The following is a 21820-nucleotide window of genomic DNA, read 5'->3' as shown; positions in this document are numbered from 1 at the left end:
TTTTCTTCTCATCGACCTCCTCATGAAGATTTTGACTTGAGAGTATTTTCTTACCTATCTTTTGAAGTGGATAGAAATATTATGTTTTATGAAGTTGAAAAGTAAATACCACTAACAAGGGGTATTGTTTATTTCGGTACAGATATTTATTAACTGTAAAACAGATATATTTTTGTAATTCATACTTCTTTGCATCTAGTAATTAATGCACATTATGTACTCCATCACATGAGTACTGCGTACATAGACTTGCTCAAGCACAAAGTCTTTCTATGATCAAATAGCATGTCTTTATGTTCTCATTGTTTATGATGCGCACTGCTGGGGGCGGGGAGAGGGTTTAGTTGGGAGGGGAGGGGAAAGATCTGACGTTGGCTAATCAACACTTGTAGTTCACACAAATGTTTGATATACAGAATTGTGATTTTGATTACCCTACCTTGTTGTTGCTGCAATTATCTTCAATAAAAAGATTAAAATGAACACAAATATGCATTTCTACACAGAGATCCTCTTCCGATCAAGCAGTAATAGTGTTGGACCTCATTCCTGTGGCCTTGTTCTGTTTGTACCACTGATCGAACATATTCTTATAAGCAAGGGGCAGACTGTTATGTATCTAATGTTCTGACCATTTTTGATAGTGTTTGTAATCCCTGTTTTTTTTTATTGTAGTGAACATTTGACTGGGAGTAAAAGTGACCTGTATGCCACTTATGCACAGCATTGGGAGAAACTACTCTTCCATAAAAGAGGTCAGGACTGAATCATATAAACGTGGATTTTGGTCCCTAACACTGTAGAAATCGTGGTAAGGAGCACACAAGAGGACCATTGGGAATCCCTCGATGTTGCTTTAAATATAATAAGTATAGTATGCAGGAACATTTCACAGTTGTGCATGTAAAATTTGAACAGACAATCGTATGACAAGGTATGAACTTAAAGGGAGTGGCTTCATGGTTTCCTGGTTTGGTTCTATGTCATTTCATTGACAGTCGTTATTTCAATTTTTTTTTAACAAATATTTTTTCATGGAAAAACTCATTGCTTTTTTCTTTTTTTCTTTTTGGGGGGTTCCCCCGGAGACCCCATCCCCTATTGTTCTTTAACTATTCCCAAATTCCCAACCCCCAAGCCCCCACACCTTAAGTACACTTTCCCAACCCCTCTATATATTTCTATGGGTTTTTTTGTTAAAACATATTAATTAAAAACCCCATTAAAATAACGACGGTCAATTAAAGGATGTTGTACCCTTGGTTTTTGCTAAACTGTGAACATTTATTTTGAAGCTATTCGTATAACACATTTTCTTAATATAGTGAACTCTCCTTGCATCAAGGACCAATGCCCAGTAAATGCAGAGAGGTTTTCAATATAAGTTCGCAATTGCATCTCCTGGACTTTTCTATTTCGTTCACTTTCCAACCATGCATTCATCACTAAGCCTTGGTGAAACTGTTTGGATACAAACTAAAACAACCAAAAATGTGTTTATTTCGGCCAAAGTCATTTGGACAAAGCGTGCTGGGTGGTTTTAAAAAAATATATATAAATAATGCGTGCATGGTTTGATTTTGAGAATGGTCCTAGTGGGGAGAGGCAGAGACAGGAAAGTAGTAGTAGGTCATTTGATGGAAGTGGTATTAGTTGAGGGAGAGATAGAAAATGAATAGGACTGAGTTGAGGGACAAGTAGAAAATTAAAATAGGTTTAAGTTGAGGGAACTGTACAAAACTAGTATTTAGCTGAGTGAGAGGTAGGAAATTGAAATAGGATAGGCCATATTTTTGTCACACTAAAGCTTGTACTGCCTCTCAGTGACGACCTTGTATGACATAAATGCACATGACATATCTTGTTAGTGCGAGGAAGATAACACAGCGAAATTGGTTGGTGGCAGGCAAGAAATTAGATTACATTGAGTGCTTGTAAATCAGTGCACCATCCTTTAGCTGGTAATCCAAATACTACTTTCTTGCAAAGTTGTGAAAAACAAAGCTTACATTTCTGTTGAAGCAAGAGGGTGCATTCTGTGTCTGTAACAGAGTAGATGGTATTTTGATGGCCTTGCCAAATAATATATGCTGACAAAGATTCTTATATTTCTAATCACTTACTTGTATGTGAAGTTGTGAAGAACACAATATTAAGAGTTAATTTGAGGCATGACAGTGCACTTAGTGGCTGTAATTGAGTTTGCAACCTGACCTCTTTTTGTGGCTATGTAAAATTGACAATTTTCATTGGCAACATGTCCAGAACTTGCAAAACTGTGGCAGCCTCCCTACCGAGAACAAGCATAGTGAAATAACTGGTCCTGGGGTGATATTGCCACTGAGGAGGGCGTCCGACCCCGATGTATCACACTGTGCTTTTTGTTCTCGGTATCCATTTGCATATCAGTCCGGTCCCACCGACAAGTCCAGTCGAGCACCAAAATGCCAGGCGCAATTCCCCTCTGAACAAGAGTGCCATCAGCAGCCGCAGACATGAGTTTCTGCCTTGTTGGACATATTCAGTGAGGTGAAGCTGAGCCTCGCCAAGCACAGTGACAAAAGTTTCCAAATTTGGATTACCCTTGGTCATTTTTGGGTTAATCCCCGTGTTTTCAAAATGTGCAACAGTGTGGGAGCCCCTTTACTGCGAATGAACACTGCCAAATATCCTGTTTTATGGGGGAGGTACCTACTAAGGAGGTTCTACAAACATGTTTTATCTCAATGTACCTTTCACAGAACGTTTATCCTTCGACACCGATAATTGATTAATAAATGTAACTCCCTTATGCATTAATTTCGCCATAGATGTGTCTTCATACCTCAGAGGCGTCCCCATATACTTGAGTGCACCGTTTGGGGTGTTTTGTTCCATGACTTAGGAACGCCTGTGTAGGAGGCACCGATAGTATCGCTTTAGGTATGGACTCAGCATATCTTTTAGGCTGATCTTCTTAAATCACTAAATATGGGTGTTTTCACTTATATTCACATTCATGTATATTTCTATATTTATTTTCATTATTAATATATCTTTTTATTCTTTATTTTTCATTCATTTATTGGTGTTTTTGCTCTGGTATTCTGTATTTCTTTTGCACGTTGTTTACGAGCTTGGCATAACTAGGGGGCTTTACTTTTACCCCACCTGTGGCTATGGTAAATGGGAGCGAGCTGTCTGGGGGCTGTCGGCCAACCTAAAGGGGTGGTTGCCTGGTGTTTCTTACCATTTGTTGGTGCTCCTAAATCACCTTTTTGTGTTAATACCTCACATTGAATCCAATTTTTTTTTCAAGATAACACAACATGATGGGATGAAATTTGATTGTTTTTTGTAGGGGCTGAATTTAGGATCAAATTTCCTGAAGAAGGTGGTCTTTATCTGTCTATACACCACCGAAACGCCAACCTTGCCATGCCCCATGCATAGGAGCTCATGCACCTGTGACCAGAGGACGTGGTCGCTCACGCTTACCAGCGGAAGGCGTAGTACATCATTTCAGCATGTGGTACAACCTCTTAGGTGTTTGTCCTATTAAAAGCAATTGTATACATCAGCTTTTTAGTCTGTTGTACAACTCTCTAGTTGTTTGCTTTTTCTGCCTGAGTCAGGCGTAATGCACAGTATCCCTGTTTGTTGCATAGTTTTTCAGTTAGCTCTTCTGAGTTTTTACATGAGAAAGGTTTCCATTGAATTGTTACCTTTTGTTATAACCAAATTTACAAATTATACCCTGGATTTAGTAAGGGCCAGTCAGTTAAAGTCTGCCTTTGTCCAACTCAGTTCAAATAATTTCTTGGATAGATAAAAATGTCTATCAGCACAAGTGTTGTTTGTCAAACTTGAATAGATAAAGACCTCTATCACACTAAGCGTTTTTGTTAACCTTTTTGTTTCTGTTGTTCTCTTCTTCTCTACTTATCCCTCTCCCCTCTACCCTCTTTTCCTTTTCTAACAAAACTGAATATATTTTGTATATATTTGAAGATTTATTAATATATGTTTACCTACGTGTGGCAATCTTCCACAAGTGGCTATATTCATGTGTACGCCTATAATAAAATATGTATATACTTTTTCTTCATATATTTATTTTGTTGAGTTTTCTATGTCATGTGCCACCAACAATAGGCACAACTGAGGTTTAGTATGACTGGTGAGATACATGTGTGTGTTAAACTGAATGATTTGTTCTGTTTCAGCTATCAGTTGAATATGCACTGATAGTTTTCTAAATCATTTTTATAAACTTCAGCCATACGGGAACATCCTTTGTTATATGTTAGCTTTTTGCTCCATTGTGTTCCCCAGGCATTGGGAGATCCTCTTTGTTTATATCTTTCACAGAGCAGACATTTCCAGGTGCATATCACTCTGGTCCCAACACCAACGACAGTCAAGCACCAACATATTTGGCAAATTCTTCTCTGAACAAGAGTAACATCGGCAACCCCTGACATGTGCTTTGGCATTGTTGGGCATCATCACTGAGGTGACCCTGAGCCTCTCTAAGCACAGTGAGCAAGGGGTCCCCGTATGGGCTATCCCTGTCATGCCCAGAATACCTTAACATGCCAGGGGTAACATGAGTTATGACTCTGAGGGTCAGCCTCTTTTGGGGTAGGAAGGTCAGAGGAACTGCAGATTGTGTGTCTAGTTCTCAAAAAGACACTTGCCGAGTGAATAAGATGAGCTGGAACATCTTCTTCAGCTGTGGTAAAAAAAGAGCATCTGAATGTGCCCATCATAGAATCAGATGCCTGTGTTATTCTTGACACTAAAATTTCACACATCCGTTTTTCTGCACATTGCATAGTCCATGCTGAATTCACAAAACAGGATGCACTTTACAATGCACTGAAAGCAAACCCATTTCCCTGTGTCTTTTTGCAACAGGTGCATGGGGAGATGCAGTGCATGAGAGAATGTGTATGACCCTTTTGTATTTGTTTTCAGTGTGAAAGCAATGATATAAGTCACTGCTGTCACATTTGCACTTTCATCTCCCAAACAGGAATAGAAAGAATAATAATTTCTGTTTAGGCTCCTTTCCGGTCAAGGGGCTATAACTATGAAATGCTTTCCCATCACCTGCGTGGGTCCTTGGAGCATGTCATGCAGAGACTATGTGCTTCCAACATTAACGTTTGCATGGGGACTGGCAAATGCATCATTTGTACTCTGCACAGCCCCATGAAAATGATCAGGTCACCTTTTTGAATAATATGTCGTAGGTGTAACACATTTCGGATTCAAGTAAGTATTTGGTTGAAATTCGTCTGAAATTCAGCTATTCAGTTTCGTCCACACTCCTTCAACACTCAATCAGAGCTGAAGCCCACTTTCTCTGAGTAGCTATCGTCTCTCTGTTTGAGATATGATAGCCACTGATAGAGAGTGAACCTGCTGTGGGGCGGCTGCAGCAGCCTGCACACGTAAGACCACACTGAATCTGTGGGACTCGAAGTTGGGAAACAACCACTTCCCCCGCCTCTTACTCTGTATCAGTGGCGAGGCACCAAGACCAGAAAAAGACGCAGACATTGAGGCCTCCCCAGCTCTGTGAGCGCATCAGATTAGTTTTGTGGCTCCTGCCTTTTGAGAATTGCAGTCCATGTAATGTAATGCACTCCAGGAGTGGTGCGCCGCCAATGATCTCTGCCTCAGTGCCAGTAAGCAGAGATCCTCCTCATCAGCACACCTGCACCCCCCTTTCCTGCCACTTTCTGGCCGTCCTCCCTTGGTCCTCTTCCTGCTCCCACCTGTGAGGCTAAGAACCTCTGGGTTATCTTTGACTCCACCCTCTCCTTCTCCTCTCACATTTCCAATGTCTCTAAGAAGTCAAACTACCAACTGCACCTCTTCAGAGGTATTCCTCCTTTCCTCTCCTTCCCCCAGAAGCTCACTGTCTCCAGAGCTCTGGTTCTCTCTAGGCTTGACTACTGTAACAGCCTCTTTTTAAATCTACCCTCCTCTACTCTCCACCTTCTGCAACTCGTACAGAACAGGACTGCATAACTTGTCCTAGCATCAAGCCCAGGGATCGTATCTCTCCAGCAATGAAATCTCACCATTGGCTCCCAGTGGCTGCAAGGATAGAATTTAAGACCCTTTGCATTGTCTATAAGGCCTTCTGGGGCCTGGGACCAAAATACATCCAGCTTTCTATTCAGAGGTATCTTCCTTCTCAAGCTCTTTGCTCTTCCACCTCCAACTCCCTGTGTGTCAGTCGATTGTTCTAAGCAGCGAGTTTGGGGCAGATCTCTCTCTTCGGCATGTGTCTCTCTCTGAAACACCCTCCTGGCCTCTCTGAAACTTTAGCACAACCGTCTCCGGTTCCAGAAGCAGTTCAAGACTTATCTCTTTGCTTCTTCCTTCTTTCTTCCACTTTCCTGCTGATCTCATGTCTGATAATGCACTGGTTACTTGGCTACCTTTTGAATCATGGGCCCAGGACTCTGCCTTCCCAGCTACACGCCTGCACCACCTCCTGGCAACCCTGCACTTGGGTGCTGTATCTGCTTCTCTACAGTCCCCCTACCTGCCCTTTTCAACACTTGTCTGCACTTAACCCTGCACTGCCACCTGTTGGGTGCACTCTTTTCATATGTCCTGATCCCATGTCTCGCACTTCTCCTCCTTCCCTTCCCCTTGCACTTTTCCCATACCCCCCGCACTTGCGCACTCTCACTATCACTTGGCCTAGTATGATAGTTGTCTTGTCCTCCCTTGTTCCCCCTCTTACCACGTCGTGCCTTGAAACACTTGTGTATAGGCGCGCTATAAATAAAATATCATATCATATCATATAACTGCATTTCTTTAGGGATATGTAGCGCACATATGCTGGCCAGTTAAAATAATGATACTCTTCCTCTTAATGGCATGTCATAGGGCATCATTAGGAGTGTGTCTGACCCTGCCGGGTGCAACGGCCCCCGTACGCAGAGTTATCACAGAAGCACCGGCACCGTTAGCAACAGTGCCGGTGCTTCTGAGTCCCCATCCCCGTGGAGTCCTATTACCAAATCTGACGCCTGACTTCCCGCGCCGATGGGACTTGTAATGTCCTGGTGGCACTGGGAAGTCAGGTGCCTGAAACAGTGTTTAGGGGTCGGCGACTGTGTAATGAGGCCCATATTCAGAAATTCTTATTGGGTACACACCATATTCGCTGTTGTGTGCATATGTTCCGACTTATTACTATCTTTGAGCATGTAAATGTCTGCATTCATCAGTGTGCCTTAACAAGTCACAGCATATTGTTTTTTTAATTGTGCCACATGTTTAAAAGGCAATTCGCTTTAAAATGATCATGCATTTAGAAAGAGAGACAATGCCATCCATGCCCTGCAGGGCCTGCTTTTCTCTTTCTAGTTTACTAAGAATACTGGTTTGAACCCAGTCTCAGGGTTCGTTGCTCCAAACCATGCAGAGTCTGGTTCGGAATGGGTGCAAAATAGTGTTTCGATTTCCAAGAAAGACTTGCAGGCACTCTTGGGACTGTCTGAATTGCCCTGCTGAACACATTTGAACTGCATGGAACATTGACTTTTAAAGGTGTGGCAGATTAGTAAAACAATCTGCTGTGCCTCCTTAAATGTTCACCAAAGTCGTAAAGATTTAAGGAGGCACAGCAGATTGTTTTTAGAATTGGCAATCCTCTATGAAGTTTGCATGCATGAGTGTGTTTAGCTTGGCAATGCGTACTGTACCGAGGAGTCCCTACAAGTTTGTATCCCACTCTGAATACTTTAAAAAAAAAATGTTTTATTTACTTGTTTATAATCAAAGACAATTTGATTTTTACAAGACGTTGTTTCGTATAGGAAACACATTATACAACGTGAGTAGTATCAGTATAAAAGAAAAAGAAGAAGCAGAAGAAAAGAAAAGAGAAAGGAGGAAAACCAGAAAGCCTGATGCTCAAAAAACGCATAGTGTCCAAATTTACAGAAACATCAAAATTTGTTTAGTCACACTCGGTTAATTTGCAAGTTCTGGTTTAAACTCAGAGCTGCTTCTAAAATCTTTACTGCCGCTGTTGACCACTTGGTTCTGTCTCCTGCGATAAAACAGCACCACCATGTATTTTCCTCTCGGAGAGATACATCGTGCATCAGAGGCAGCAAGTAGGCTTCCCGCAAAAACGCGCTTCTGGTGCAAGTCAGAATTAAATGTCTTAAAGTTTCCACTGTTTCTGGGTCCAAACAGAATCTACAAGTTCGTGCTTCAGTTTTCGTGCGGATGGCTATAATTTCTTGCGTTGGCAGTTTATTGAATCTTATTCTCATAAAGGTTTTGTGCATTTTTTTATTAGGAAACTTTATGCAATAATTCATAGGTTGATTGAGTTTGTCTGTTGTTGCTGGTAAATGAGCCAGTAGCTTATTTCCTATTGCTTTCTCACCGGTTTCGATCCAATCTTCTTGTGCTATTTTTTTCTTGATTCTGTTGGGGTTCAGAATGAGGTCTTCTGATGAGCAGGCCAAATCTGATAGTTTTTTTGTAAGTTTTTGTTCCCAGTTATTTAAGGCCCTGCCGCGGCTTTGGCTGAGTTCGATCTGGACCAGCTTGTAGATCGGGAGGGTATCTGGGAGGATGATTTTCCGAAAGAGTCTCATCTGACTTTGGTCGACTGATGCTTGTAGTGATAGTAAACCCAATTCCCGCCTGACAGCTGAGATAGATGAGGATTTAGGCAGACCTAGCACGGCTTTTCATAAGTAACCTTCCAGCTTTGTCCATATGGTGTTGTCAATGTTCAGCTCAGCGTCCATGCCATAGATTATTGATGGCACTACCTTTTGTTTATAAAATTGGATCGCCGGAAGAAGCGAGAATTTGCCATATTTCTGGTCTACTAGTTTAGTTTGGGTTGTCAAGATTTTGATTTTTGACCACAAGGCTGAATGGGTCGCACTTTCTGATCTTTTTGAATCTATCATGATTCTCAAATATTTCATAGTAGAAACGGTTTCAACTTTTATGTTATTCATGTACCAGTGGTCTCGATCTGTAGTTGCTGAATGACTGTTTCCCATCGTCAATATTTTTGATTTATCGATGTTTATCTCCAGATCGTTATCATTGATATACTTAGCCAAGTTGGTGAGTTGGCGCTGGAGACCAATTTGGGTTTGATCCATGAGGATCAAGTCGTCAGCATATAACAGTCTAGATATTGCGGTGTTACCCAGTTTGGGCGGGAAGGCTCTGACCGCTGGTTGTGTGTACTGGAAGTCTTCCATAAAGGCAATGAATAGGGCCGGAGCGAGCGGGCATCCCTGCTTCACGCCACGCTCTGATGGAAATTGGTCCGATAACATCCCTTGCCGGTTTAGACGAACTCTGAGTTTGGTATCCGTGTGTAGTGCGATCACAGGGCCTAAAATGTTTGCAGGCCAGTTCCACTTTGTTAATTTCGCCCACAGCTTTTGGCGGCTGATCTTATCAAACGCTTGTGTCAAGTCTATGAACGCAATATAAACTACTGGAGCACCATTCTTTACATTTTCTTTTATGATATTCAGAATCAAGATGTTGATGCTAGTGCTTGCGTTCTTAACAAAGCCTGTTTGAAATTTGTCCAGACAAGGCGCAGATCTCGCCCATTTATGAAATCTGATTAGTAAAAGGGTAGCAAAGATCTTTCCCATGATGTCGAGGAGGGCGATAGGGCGATAGTTTGCCGGGTTTTCTCTGTTACCCTTTTTAAAAATAGGTACTATTACCGCGTCAGTCCATGTTTTAGGTATTTGCCTGGTAATCATACATTGCTTGAAGATTTTTGTAATTAGGGTGGCCCATTCCTCAGGATGTTGTTTTAGGTCTAAGTTGGTTAAACCATCTGGACCAGGTGCCCTAGAAGTTTTTAATTTCAGAATTGTCGCCAGGATTTCATCGCGATCTGCCAGGTCTTCCCACGACGATGTTATACCACATGTGTAATTACTGGAAGTTTGCAGTATAGGAGCGAATTGAAGGTTATGCACGCCTGTTCCGATACAGCGTTAGACAATTGATTGTTTGTCTCGTCATTTTTATCTTTGATCAAAGCCCAGAATTCCCTAGGATTTTTCGATGTTAATGTCTTCAGCATTTGCTCTGAGTCATTTTGGTACATTTTTCCTTTATGCTGTCTCAGCCAGGTTCTATATGATCTGGTTGCCACTTTGGCGATGTCTTTTTGCACGTGGTTATTGGAGACTCTGGCTAAGCGATTCAGTTTGCGCATTTGTTTTCGTTTCATAACCAGTTCGATGTCATACTCGTGTACACCTTTGCCTTTAGGTTGGGTACAGATTCCTTTTTCTTTCCTATGTGGCAGAAACAAGGGAATGTAGGTTGGTCTGTTTGTTAAGTCCATCGTGCTTTTGCTGAGTGCATCAAATTTCTAGCCGATTTCCTTGATGTTGGTTGCTGTGAGTTGAATTCGCAACGACTTCCGCGCTACCTCCACCTCGAATGGATAGACTTGCTTAGGAGTGGTTTCTGACTCAAGAGTCATTATCAAAAGGTTATGGTCACTGGATTTAGTTCTATATACCTCAAAAAAGTCAACAATAGGGAGAAGAGAATATGAAGTAAAAATGTGATCCAGCGTTGCTGACGTTTCAGCTCGCTCCCAAGTTGGAATCCGTGGGAGCTGGCCTCGAGCTGATACAACGTTGTAGAATTTTCTTGTGTCCATAAAATCAGACCACAGCGCGCCTCTCACAGCAGAGGGGCAGAGATAGAGGGTAGGAGGAGGTTGATCGACTCTCGTGTTCAAGTCGCCAGGGATTATGATGTGGTCAGTTGCCAATTCAGTAGAGAATTCGTCTTTGGTTTCCGCAATGTTGTCACAGAATTCTGTGTTGCTTGTTCTCTGTGGATTCCAATAAACATTAATGATGGCGAGGTTAGATTTCACTTTACTCCGCGATGAGGTCTCTGTATGGAACCACTCAGCTAAAAGAGCAACATACCGTATGATTTGGCCACTTTTTTTTTAATGGAAATACCCGATCTAATTTTAATTACGGTTAGAAGGCCTGAAGAGGGTCTTCCAAAAAAGCCTTTCACCGCTGGAGAGATGTACGTTTCGTATCCATCAAGCACTGGTATTTCCATTAGCCACATCTCCTGGAGACAAATAATGTCAAAATGGCTCAAGTCAAATGCGTCTGGCTTTGTCAAATAGTCGTGGCCCCTCGTGTTCCATGAACACATGATACTCCTTTTCTTTGGAGGGCATTTAGTTTGTAGAGCTACAGTAGACGTCGCTGAATCTTTTGGTTGTTAATTTTGAGGGTTTGGATTTAACACCTTTTTCAACCATCTCCAGGGCCCTGACGGTTCCCGTTTTATATTGTGGGCCCAGTCAGCACTTTCGTCAGTTGAATCCGGACGTCTGCGATTTTTTTCCCATCTGGGATTTGAGCTCCATTTGGCTTTGTGTTGAACTTTTCGATAGTTTGTATTAGTATTGGACGAATGGAGTCTCGATCTAAATCTCCCACGGCTGGGTTCGGGTTTTTCCCTGAAGGCCACTCTTCTTCTACCTACAAGATGGTCTTCAGTATTAGGTTGATGTTCCAAATGCTTTTCCGCCGAGCTGTTTAAAGAGGGAACGATCTTTGCGGCTAGTTCAGACACAGGCATTTCAACTAGCGAGAAACCCATTTGGTTCAACGGCGTAGTCACATCTTCTTTAAAGTCTAAGTCCATGGGATTTTTAACGTGGAGATAGGTTTTAGCCTTCCCATCTCTATGATATGGTTCGACCAATGCAAGATCCGCCATTTTTAAAGATTTCAATGCTGGTATATTGGTTAGGATTTTCAAAACCGTCTTTCTGTTCAAGACTAGGAAGTTTTTCCCGGGCGCAAGTTGTTGCATTTTGTAGACCCGGTTGGAAATAGCCTTGGAATCCAATCGGGGCATTATTCCTGTGCAGTCCTTGGTGCCACAGTTTCCAGTTTTTGTCATTTGAGGGACATTATCGTGTTGTTCTGATGGAAAATTTCGTTCTTTAGAGGGTAGGGCGGCTGCTACTTTTCCCCCCACCTTACAAGTGGTGCCTTTTGCTCTATTTGTTTCTGAGAACTTGATTGTGTTCAGAATCAAAGGTTTTTCTACGTCGTTTGAGTTTGACTCTAGGTTAATTTCCTCTTCTTTTAGGTGAACAGTGAGAACTAGGAGTGATGAATTTCCCAAAGACCCTGCCTCAACTGGCCGAGAATTGTCGAGTTCGAATATAGTTTGTTCGATTTCTGAATTATGACATACTGGAGCTTGAGGCGCCACATAAGTGGTTGTGGTCTTTTCTTGAGTTGAAACAGTTGGTTTGGGAATCTTGAAGATTGTTGGCACTTTTAGAGCTTCTTTGTCTTTTTTCTCGTTTCGTGATGTAGAGTTTGGTCGCTGGTTTCTTGCGGTTTGGTTTACCTTTTCACCTTTTGGTTGAGAGTCCTTTGGATTTGACAAGGGGAGGCGTTCTGACTGGAGGTTTAGCTTGTTTTCTCCAGAATTAATTGCGTTGCTTAGTGTGGTGATTAAAGTCTCAAGCCGGGTGATTTTGGAATCCCATTGACTTTCTTTCTCAGCATTTTGTTGGTTTAGAGCAGTGATGAATCCTTCCAAGAAGGTTACTTTGGCATTTAAAGCCGAAACAAGGGTTAATGAATCTTTCATTGAGTCATTAATTGACTCATACAGTTTTACAAATGGTGCGAGACCCACTGTTATGGCAGACATAATTGTAACCAGGTCCCGTTTTTTGATGGCGTGTCTTTAGGTAGGTTTCCAACCATGTCTCTGGGTCTTCTATTTCTCACCGGTGTTGAGGTGTCTTTTGGTAGATCGTTATATAATGATGATGTTCAAGATGGAAAGTCAGATAAAACATTTTTTGCCATATGGTGCCAGCACCGGCTGAGCCACTTTGAGGAGGGACTTGTTCCTTAGGTCCGGTTGGGCCAGTGTAGGCGAGGATGTCCTTCTTTGGTCCGTTCCGAACGTTGGAGGAGTAATAGTTGATGGTATTAATAAATTGTTCCCCAATCCACCTTTCTCGGAACAATGCGCTGGTACGTCTTCGTCAAGCAAATTTATTGCCTGTGTTCGTGCTTCATTTCGGTAAGAATTGGCCGCATTACCTTGTGCGTCCATGTCTCCCCGGCTGCTAGAGCATGGAATGTTTTCCTGACGGCCTGGGGCCTCTGTTACACTATGGTCGCTGTCCACTGTTTTTTTCTTTTCTGTTGGATCTGAAGGGACTTCCAGCGGAACATCAAGCATTTCTGCATCCGAGAGTTCAGTATCTGTTTCTGGTATCCTCTTTGATTGCTTGAAGAAAAACTCTTTAAAAGTGTGTGATGTCGGGAGATTCTGAAAGGTTGATTTAACTGAGTCACCTTTTTTTAGTTTCTGGTGGGTAGCTCTTTTGAGTTGTTGAGTGCCGTGATCCAAGGGCTCCCCCAGATCCTTTACGGTCTTCCTTGATAGTGCTCTTTATTTCAATAGAGCCATTGCAATGTCTCTCTTCTGGGCAATGACGTCACTGGCCAAAGCATTTGGTGGATTTACAGCAGTTAGTCGATCCTGGGCTACATCCGTAGACCCATTTTTACAAGAACTGGTGACAACAGAAGTAGAATCAGCCAATTTTCTTGCTGTTTGGCTTGGCCACGAGGTGGCGGCAGAGAGAAGCTCTGCATCTACACTGCCGACCGTTGACACTAGTAGTGGTTGAGAAGCATGAACTTCCGCCTGTGTGGATGCCTGTCGGCTCGGCTGGCCTAGATCCTCTGGGGGTCTGCCACAGCCCACCACTCCCACCGATGGGGCTCTGTGACCCGACAACGGAGAAAGAGGAGAAGAGGAGCCACGGAAGACAACGGCTGTCGGCACGGCGGCCCACAAGCTGAGATCGGCCTCACAGGGTCCTTCAACTCCGCTAGGCTCAACCTCACTCACCACGGCGGAGGCCTGCGGGGCGCGTGCAGCTGACAGCGGAGGGATTGAGGAAAAAGACAGGCTCCCGACCTCCAGCGATGGATCCGATGCAGGACAACAACCCTCCCCACGCAAGTCCAAAACAGGTTGGCCTCCAAGTATGTTCAGAGACAGCTGGGGGGGGGGAACCTGTGCGAGAGGGGGGCGGAGGGCTCAAATTGGGGAGATGCAGAAGCAGAGTGGGATGATGCAAAGGACATGTTTGTTGAATCATCCTCTGAATTTTCACCTGTTGGGTCCTCCAGAGCACCAGGGGAAGTGTCATTTAGTACGCTCTGGGCACTCACGACCTTGCAACTCGCTTCCTCAAGGGGACAGGAAGCCATTTGGGTGGGGGATGCCAGGGAGGGTGAAGATGTCATTTTTTTCGGTGGAATAATACCAGAACTGACATTACTTCCATGGTTTTTTCTTGCCGTGTAGGTTTTGCGAGTGTCTTTCTGCTTTTCTAGGCAGAGATGTTTGCTCCTTAGTACCCTGCCAGATGGGCTTTTCACTTGGGGGAGGGGAAGAGAAAGTACAGAATTGTCCATGGAGACGTCAGGTCTAGGGAGCAAGAGGTCCGTTTGTAGGTCCATACCTCCTTACCTCCTAACCTCAGTAGACTGCAGTTGACTGCTCGCACCTCAGCGAGCCAACTCCGCGTGCTGCTCCGCGTGAGTACTGGAGCTTTTGACCAGAAACACTGTAGAAAGACTGCAGGCAGGCAGGAAAGCACGGAGGGACTGCACGGGGTTCATTTATCTGCCCACTGCAGAATAAGATACAGACTCTGCAGTAGAGCAAGTACAGAACTCTGAGTGGGTGAAAAATAGTGTTGAGCTGCCAATTTGCTTCAGAATATGCATGCATTTAGAAAGCGGGATAATGCCGACCGTGACCAGCAGTGCCTGCAAGACATTTGTCTTTCTACTTTGTAGTTCACACAGAACACTGTTTTGGACCCAGTCTCATGGCACGTTGCTCTGTACCCTGCAGAGTCAGGTGCAGACTCTATAGAGCGACAACCACTGAACTCGGAACGAGTGCAAAATAGTGTTTTGATTTGCGACTGCAAAGACAGACCTGCAGGCACTCTTGGGCACAGTCTGCATTGCCCTGCTAAATACATTAAAACTTGAAGTCACACTGCATAGAGAATTGGTGTTTTAATGTGTGCCACGTTTGTAAAAACCATCTGTGGTGCTTCGTAAACTGGTCACCACTTACAAGGTGGTGAACATTTACTGGGGCACAGCAGATTATTCTTAAAGTGGCACATTGCCACAGGAAATACTGCACCATTGCATGGATTGCACACTTCTCAGGGGATGGCATGAGGGTGGTGTCAGAGCCAGCCACTGGTTTGGGATGGTTGCAGGATCAGAAAACATAACGAGACTGACTGAAGCAACATAGGCCAGTCTAGCCACATAACAACCCTTATCATGTTGGATTCAACCATGATGCCCAGTAAAAAATGCCATGCCAGAGGCTTAGAATTTGACAAGACAGGCTGCAGCAATGTAGTTCAGTCTATCCACGTAACAATACTTGTCATACAAACATAATGAAGTGTTGTTACGATTAGAGTGCATTGGTGCCGCCCGTCTGGTTACGCGTTATGCCTCTGGCATGGCATTATTTTACTGGGTATCATGGTTTATGCAAACATGAAATCAGGTTTGCTTTAACATTGATGCCCAGTAAAAAACACAATTCCTTCCTCCACACCTCCAAATCAGTGGTCCGCTCACTGTGCTGGCGAGTGGATCTCTGACTTGGCAGTGCGGGGGGAGAGGGTGCATTTTCACGACAAGCATTCATACACATTCACTTGTACACCCATGCACATTCACAGCATTCATAAGTCTTTTACCTGCATACCCATAACATACACACTCTTATGCACACATGAAACCTACACAACTTACACTTTCATTCATGCGTGCACCCAAAAATACACTCATTCCTGCACAGATTCATACATGCGCACATTTCTTTTTTTACTTGCAGGCTCACTCCAGAATTAGCTCCGTCTCCTGCGCAACTTTAACTGGAATCAGGAAGCTGGGAGTATTTCCCCACATCACATCGAAAAGGTGCCCTGAATGATTCCAAGTAACACTGACCCTAGTGCTTCACTTTATTTTCTCAATTTTCTCAAGCTAGTTGGGAGCATAGGGACAGCATATGAGCTGAGGGACTGCTTATATAGGAGGTTGGCCAAGGTCAGTGTGCACAAAGCAAAGGCACAACTGATGGTGGGCATGCAGGCTCTCAGCGGGCATTGGATATTATGTGATCATTCAGATCTATTTGATTACATCGAGAATATTTTCTTGAAGACGATTTAGAAATGAGTCTGTGGTTTGGGTACCGTATTCTACCAAACTATTCAATGTACTGCTGTCTAGCATGCAGGTCTTGGAGTCTTGGACCTCGGTAGAAATTGTTCCAATTCATAAAAAGGGTGTACATGACGACCATGCTCATTTTAGACCTATTTCCCTTTTAGAGGCTGGGGGGAAGACGGTTGCCTGGGCACTGCTGTTCCATCAGGATGAATGGGCTCTGAGTAAGGGGGTAAGAGACCATCGCTAGGCAGCATTTTGTGAGGGCTTGAGTACCATCGACCAAAGCCTCCGACTCCGACTGGTCTGTGAGAAGTACGCTATACTCAGGAAGACAAATGTATATGCAGTGTTTGTCGATTTACGAACTGCCTTCGGCACTGTACCCCGAGCATGTCTCTGGGAGTTGTTAGAGGAGCTTGGTATTCCAGCCGCATTGCTCTCTGCTATCCTGAGCCTTTACACAGAGAACACTGCAGTGGTCCACTGGGGTGTTGATGGAAGCACCTCCTGCAGTATTGACATCCAGAAGGGGGTTTGTGCTGGCACCTAAGTTGTTTTGTATCTTTATTTCTGAAGTCCTGAAGAGGCTTTTGACTGCTCAAACTGACACTCCTTCACTAGCGGGCTATGCGCTGCCAACATTGTTGTTCGCAGACGATGCAGTACTCCTGTCCCTAACACCTGTCGGCGCCTGCAAGCAGCTGGATATCTTTGTGGCTTTTACTAAGAGGAACGGGCTCTCCCTGAATATCAGCAAAACCAAGGCTATGATTTTCAATGCCAACGACAGGAAGACACAGAAAGGACTAACTCTCTCTTTGGAGGATGGTGCGATTGAGCAAGTCCAGTCATATGACTATCTAGGAGTGAGAGTCATGGCGTCATGTGGCTGGAAATTGCAGGTTGGGAAGGCCAAGTTAACGCTGGCCAGGTACAGTGGGGCCCTTGCAAGATTTACTAATGAGCATGGGAATGGGGCGGTACAGGTCTCGCTGGAGGCTTATAAAGCTCAAGCATGCCAGGCAACATTGTATGGGGCAGAACTTTGGAGACACATGGAGATTCAGCCCGTTGTAGTGGCGGAGAACACATTTTTAAAAAACATCCTTGGATTGCCCATTACTGCCCCGAATATTCCAGTGTTACTGAAACCGGCCCTAAAATGGTTCAAGATGATTTGTAAAGTGTGTCCGGTCCTTTATTGGGCCCGTTTATGGTCAAATGACCATCTGTGCAAATATAAAGAGGCAGTCTTGGATTTTCTGTCTCAGCAAAGGAGCAGCTCTCTCAAGTGGTCTGCCAGATGGAAAGTCATTTAGGACAGCTGGGCTTGGGGGAGTATTGTTCTAATCCCTCTGTTATAACATCTGCATCTAAGGAAGCGATCAAGAGCACAGCGGGGGCTAAGGCACAGCGGGATAGATAGCCTAGCGAAATCCAGGGTCTCAGAGCCAGTGGCCCGATACCTTGACATTAAAAAACGGGTGGCTTGCGAACAGTACCTGGATTATGTCACCTCTAGGTGGGAAAGGGCTGTATACCTAAAGCTCTGCAACATTTTGCCAACAGCCGCACACCGGGACATAGTGAGGGGAGAGGTTTTTTTATAACCAGTTTATTTTCAGAGGAATATTTTCCTTTTTACAATGGATTTTCTCTTTCATTTTTTTTTATAGCATAACAGAACTTTGGCCGAACACTCATTCAAAGCAACATTTTGGTAGACCCTACCAGAAGGGATTCAGCTGTGTGACCTTTCTTTTGCTTTATATGTTTTTGACACAGTAGACTATTCAGTTTGCAAAAAGACCCCCCCAAAGACTTGCTATAGATAAGACACCAGCGCAGACCACATCCCAGCTTGTCACCCAACACTGCATGGGAAAAAAGCAGGTCTAAACACAGGACAACCCCTCTACACATACCAACTACCATAGCATTGACGAAATGTTTGAATTAGACCTGCACATGTTTTCTGTTGTCATGCATCGGTAAATGCACTGGTGCCACGGTACAAAGTATCATCCTGGAAGTATTTTCCCACTTGTGTGATCACTGATATGTATCAAAAAGTGTGGAATAAACTGCAGCTGAGCTGAAGCGTGCTGAGAAAATAGCATTCACAATAGACATTTGGACCTCCGAACACACAGTTAAATCATTCATGAGTTTGACCGGCCATCGGCTATCTATAAACATGGCAAGATGGTGTTTTTTGAAATGTGAAGTCATACTTACTAACAATAAAATTGGGATGGTTTCCCATCAAAGGATTCAGTGGTGAGAAATAGGCCATTTTAAAGTATGTGTTGTTGTGCGAGTCAATGCAGTGAACGTGTGCAAGGCATTTAGCGATGTGGGGTGTTTTGCACATACCCTTCAACTTTGCATTATTGATGGTCTTTTCATGCAGAGGTCTATTTCTGACAAGCTGCACCATGTAAGTAAACATGTTGCCCATTTCAGCCATTCAAGTGCTGCCCTTCTCACTGACACGTCATGTAAAAAGATTGTGGGTTTCCTGAACAGCAGTTAATCTAAGAAGTGTGCACACATTGGCCCCCCTCTTTCTTGATCCTGGAGTCTTTTGTGGCATAGAGGCTGTCAGTGAGTCTGTAATGTTTGTTTGAAGGATGATAAAGCACCACATCCTTCTGCATGCCAGTGGCTTATGTCAGATGCAGAGCTGACGAGGGAGATTTGCGCACAGAAGGCAAGAATGTCCATTGTTGTTCGAGCTGGGTGAGTTTAAGGACACTCTGTGAAGCTTGTGAAAGAAGAGAAATTGAAGGCAGCACAAATCAGGTTTGTGGAAATTAAAGTAATGCCCAAATTACTCTGTGGAAACAGGAACGGATGCTCACTTCAAGTTGAAGTTCTTCAGTACTGTTGTTGTTGCAAGGTGTGTAAAATGTTCAATCGACTCTACCGCTCTCAAACAGCTCGATGAAGAGGCATTGAATACCATGGGACAAACTGCACAGACTGAAATGCTTAGTGCTGACAGCCAAGAAGAAGACCCTTAAACAGTCCAGGACAAATAAACAATTCTAAAAACCTTATCTTATCTGGGTATTAACTCCACCATTACACCTATAGCATATCTTAGCGCACAAACACGGTTTTGGAGCACACACAAGTGCACATATAGTTTTTTATGATGTTGAATTTAATCACCTGGTCCACTGGCACTGCCTCTAGATAGAAACAGACCCTGTCCCTGTCAGGGGGTGCTATCCCTAAGTTGCCGGGGATGTGCTGTCTATCTAACAGGGAAAAGAGAGATAACTGTCCCTATGAACACAACCCAAACTATTTTGTGGGGTATATAATGCAAAATATAAAACTATATACAATAGCCCACACCAAAAGGGGAGTGATTTTTATAACCTCATCTAGTAACACTCTGGACATTCCAAACGGGAATTTTCAATTCGGTGCAGAGTCCTTTTCATTAACCTGCAATGGAATATGTACAGTAAATGCGCCATGGGAGCTATCTGTTAACCAAAAGACTGTTAGTAGTCACAGCTGAAAAACTGTTTGTGAGAGGCTCACTATACCAGCCCCTCGGCCAGTTACTGATTTGCTAATAAAAAATCGTATCTATATCTATTTGCAGATATCGAAACAGGAAAGGGTCGAACGGTTTCGATGACTCAATTTGTTGGGGTCATCATCTTCAGGACCAATAAGTTGTATAACGGTGTCAGTCACTGTGATCTATCATTCAAGATCTGGCAGCCATTCCGTAACCTAGGGGAAAAGGTGAACATTTGTTCAAATGCCACACAAGAAAGATTTCACAAGAACCACTGCTATCATTTTGGGCTTGAAACAGTCTCTGCACAGGTGTTCTCACCCACCTCACAATAGAGCCCCACATAAATGCCTCATCATACATTCATTAGAATAACATACAAATGTTTGAAATTACCTTTGAGCCCCAGTGTGGTATGTGGGGGCTGGAAAGGACCAATATCCATGCTTGTCAGTAGCACAAGCGGATATCTCATTTAGTGCACGTCTCGCTGTGAAAGGGGCAAGCAAAACAATGGCATCAGTCTTACCTGCCCCTGCACATCCCCTGGTTACAGTTCTCATTCGCTCATTAAATCAAAGCGCTGCGAGTGCTGGTGTTAGCGGTGTTGAAAGTGGCTTGAAAGGACCTTGCAAGCTCACCAAATCAAAGCGCTATCAAGTGCTAATGTTAGCAGTGTTCAGAGCGGCTTGAACAGGTCTGGATGGTGGAGGGATTTTACCACAGCTGGAGATATTTATTATTTTTTCCCCCAAATCAATGTATTGATTTTTCAGCAAAGAAGAACAACATAAGAATATTTACATAAATCAATTACACAAGAATCAAACATATGCATAGAAGCTACAACTTATCCTTTATATATAAATTTACATATATATATATATATATATATATATATATATATATATATATATATATATATATATATATATATTGAATCATACAGTTCATTAAAAGTACTCCACATTTCATCATATGTATCTTGTTGCTGCTTAAATTGAAAAACACCTTTTCCCTGCTGGAAAGGATGGACAAGCTATGTATCCAATCCTCAACAGTAAACCTATTATCATTCTTCCAAAACTTCAGGATGTGTTTTTTGGCCATCAGAAAAACTCTGTAGGTCCAATAGGCTTAGCTTTAGGCACAGTGATAATAGCAGGGAAAGCCCTCGGCGAAAGGGTGAGTACTGTGCTGTTTTGCTGGTGATTCCTGTGCTGTAAAACTTATTTTGGAATACCTTCTCGTGCCCTGTTTTCGCTGTGGAGGACGTCGCAAAATCTGTGAAACAACGTTTGGAGGTGCGTGTGCCTTTAAGTCAGCAGCAGGATCAGCTGACTATAAAAGAGCCGCCTCCACGCCCTTGCGGCGTAAGCCCTCAGCGAAAGGGCGAGTACTGTGCTGTTTTGCTGTTCTGCGTGGTCTGCGGCTGAAGGTGCTGTCGGATTGATCGGGCCAAACATTACGGCTGCTGCTGCCCTGATGTACGCCGAGTCCTTGACACAAACTGTCCCAGTAACACCGGTAACACCGACTTTTATGCACCTTGCTAAGACTCGCGCACAAACCAAGAAATGGATTTCAATGGATGTACATCCCGGCTCTGAGAAGATGGCTGCAGCTCTCTGCGGGGAGCGCAACTCAGCAATTGTAAGTACACTAAGCACACAAGTCATTAGTCCAATGGTCGAGGTCGATGCCAACAATGTTGAAATAAATGTTGAATTTACATCTGATTCGTCGAGACATAGGGCTTTTGAGCAGAGTCCACCACACAACCTAACTAACAGTACTAACCCTACTTTAGGGTCAGTTTGTTTAGAAAGCTCGGCGGACAACGCCCATCACGTTAACCATGGCCCAATGACAAACTTAAAGTTTGATCTTATGGAAGAGGCACTTGTGTCAACGCCGGTTGATGTTTACATCCAAAAAC

This window comes from Ambystoma mexicanum, chromosome 5p (genome assembly GCF_040938575.1).
Source record: "Ambystoma mexicanum isolate Mex_15411 chromosome 5p, UKY_AmexF1_1, whole genome shotgun sequence".
Lineage (NCBI taxonomy): Eukaryota > Metazoa > Chordata > Amphibia > Caudata > Ambystomatidae > Ambystoma > Ambystoma mexicanum.
Note: the sequence above shows the minus strand (reverse complement) of the source record.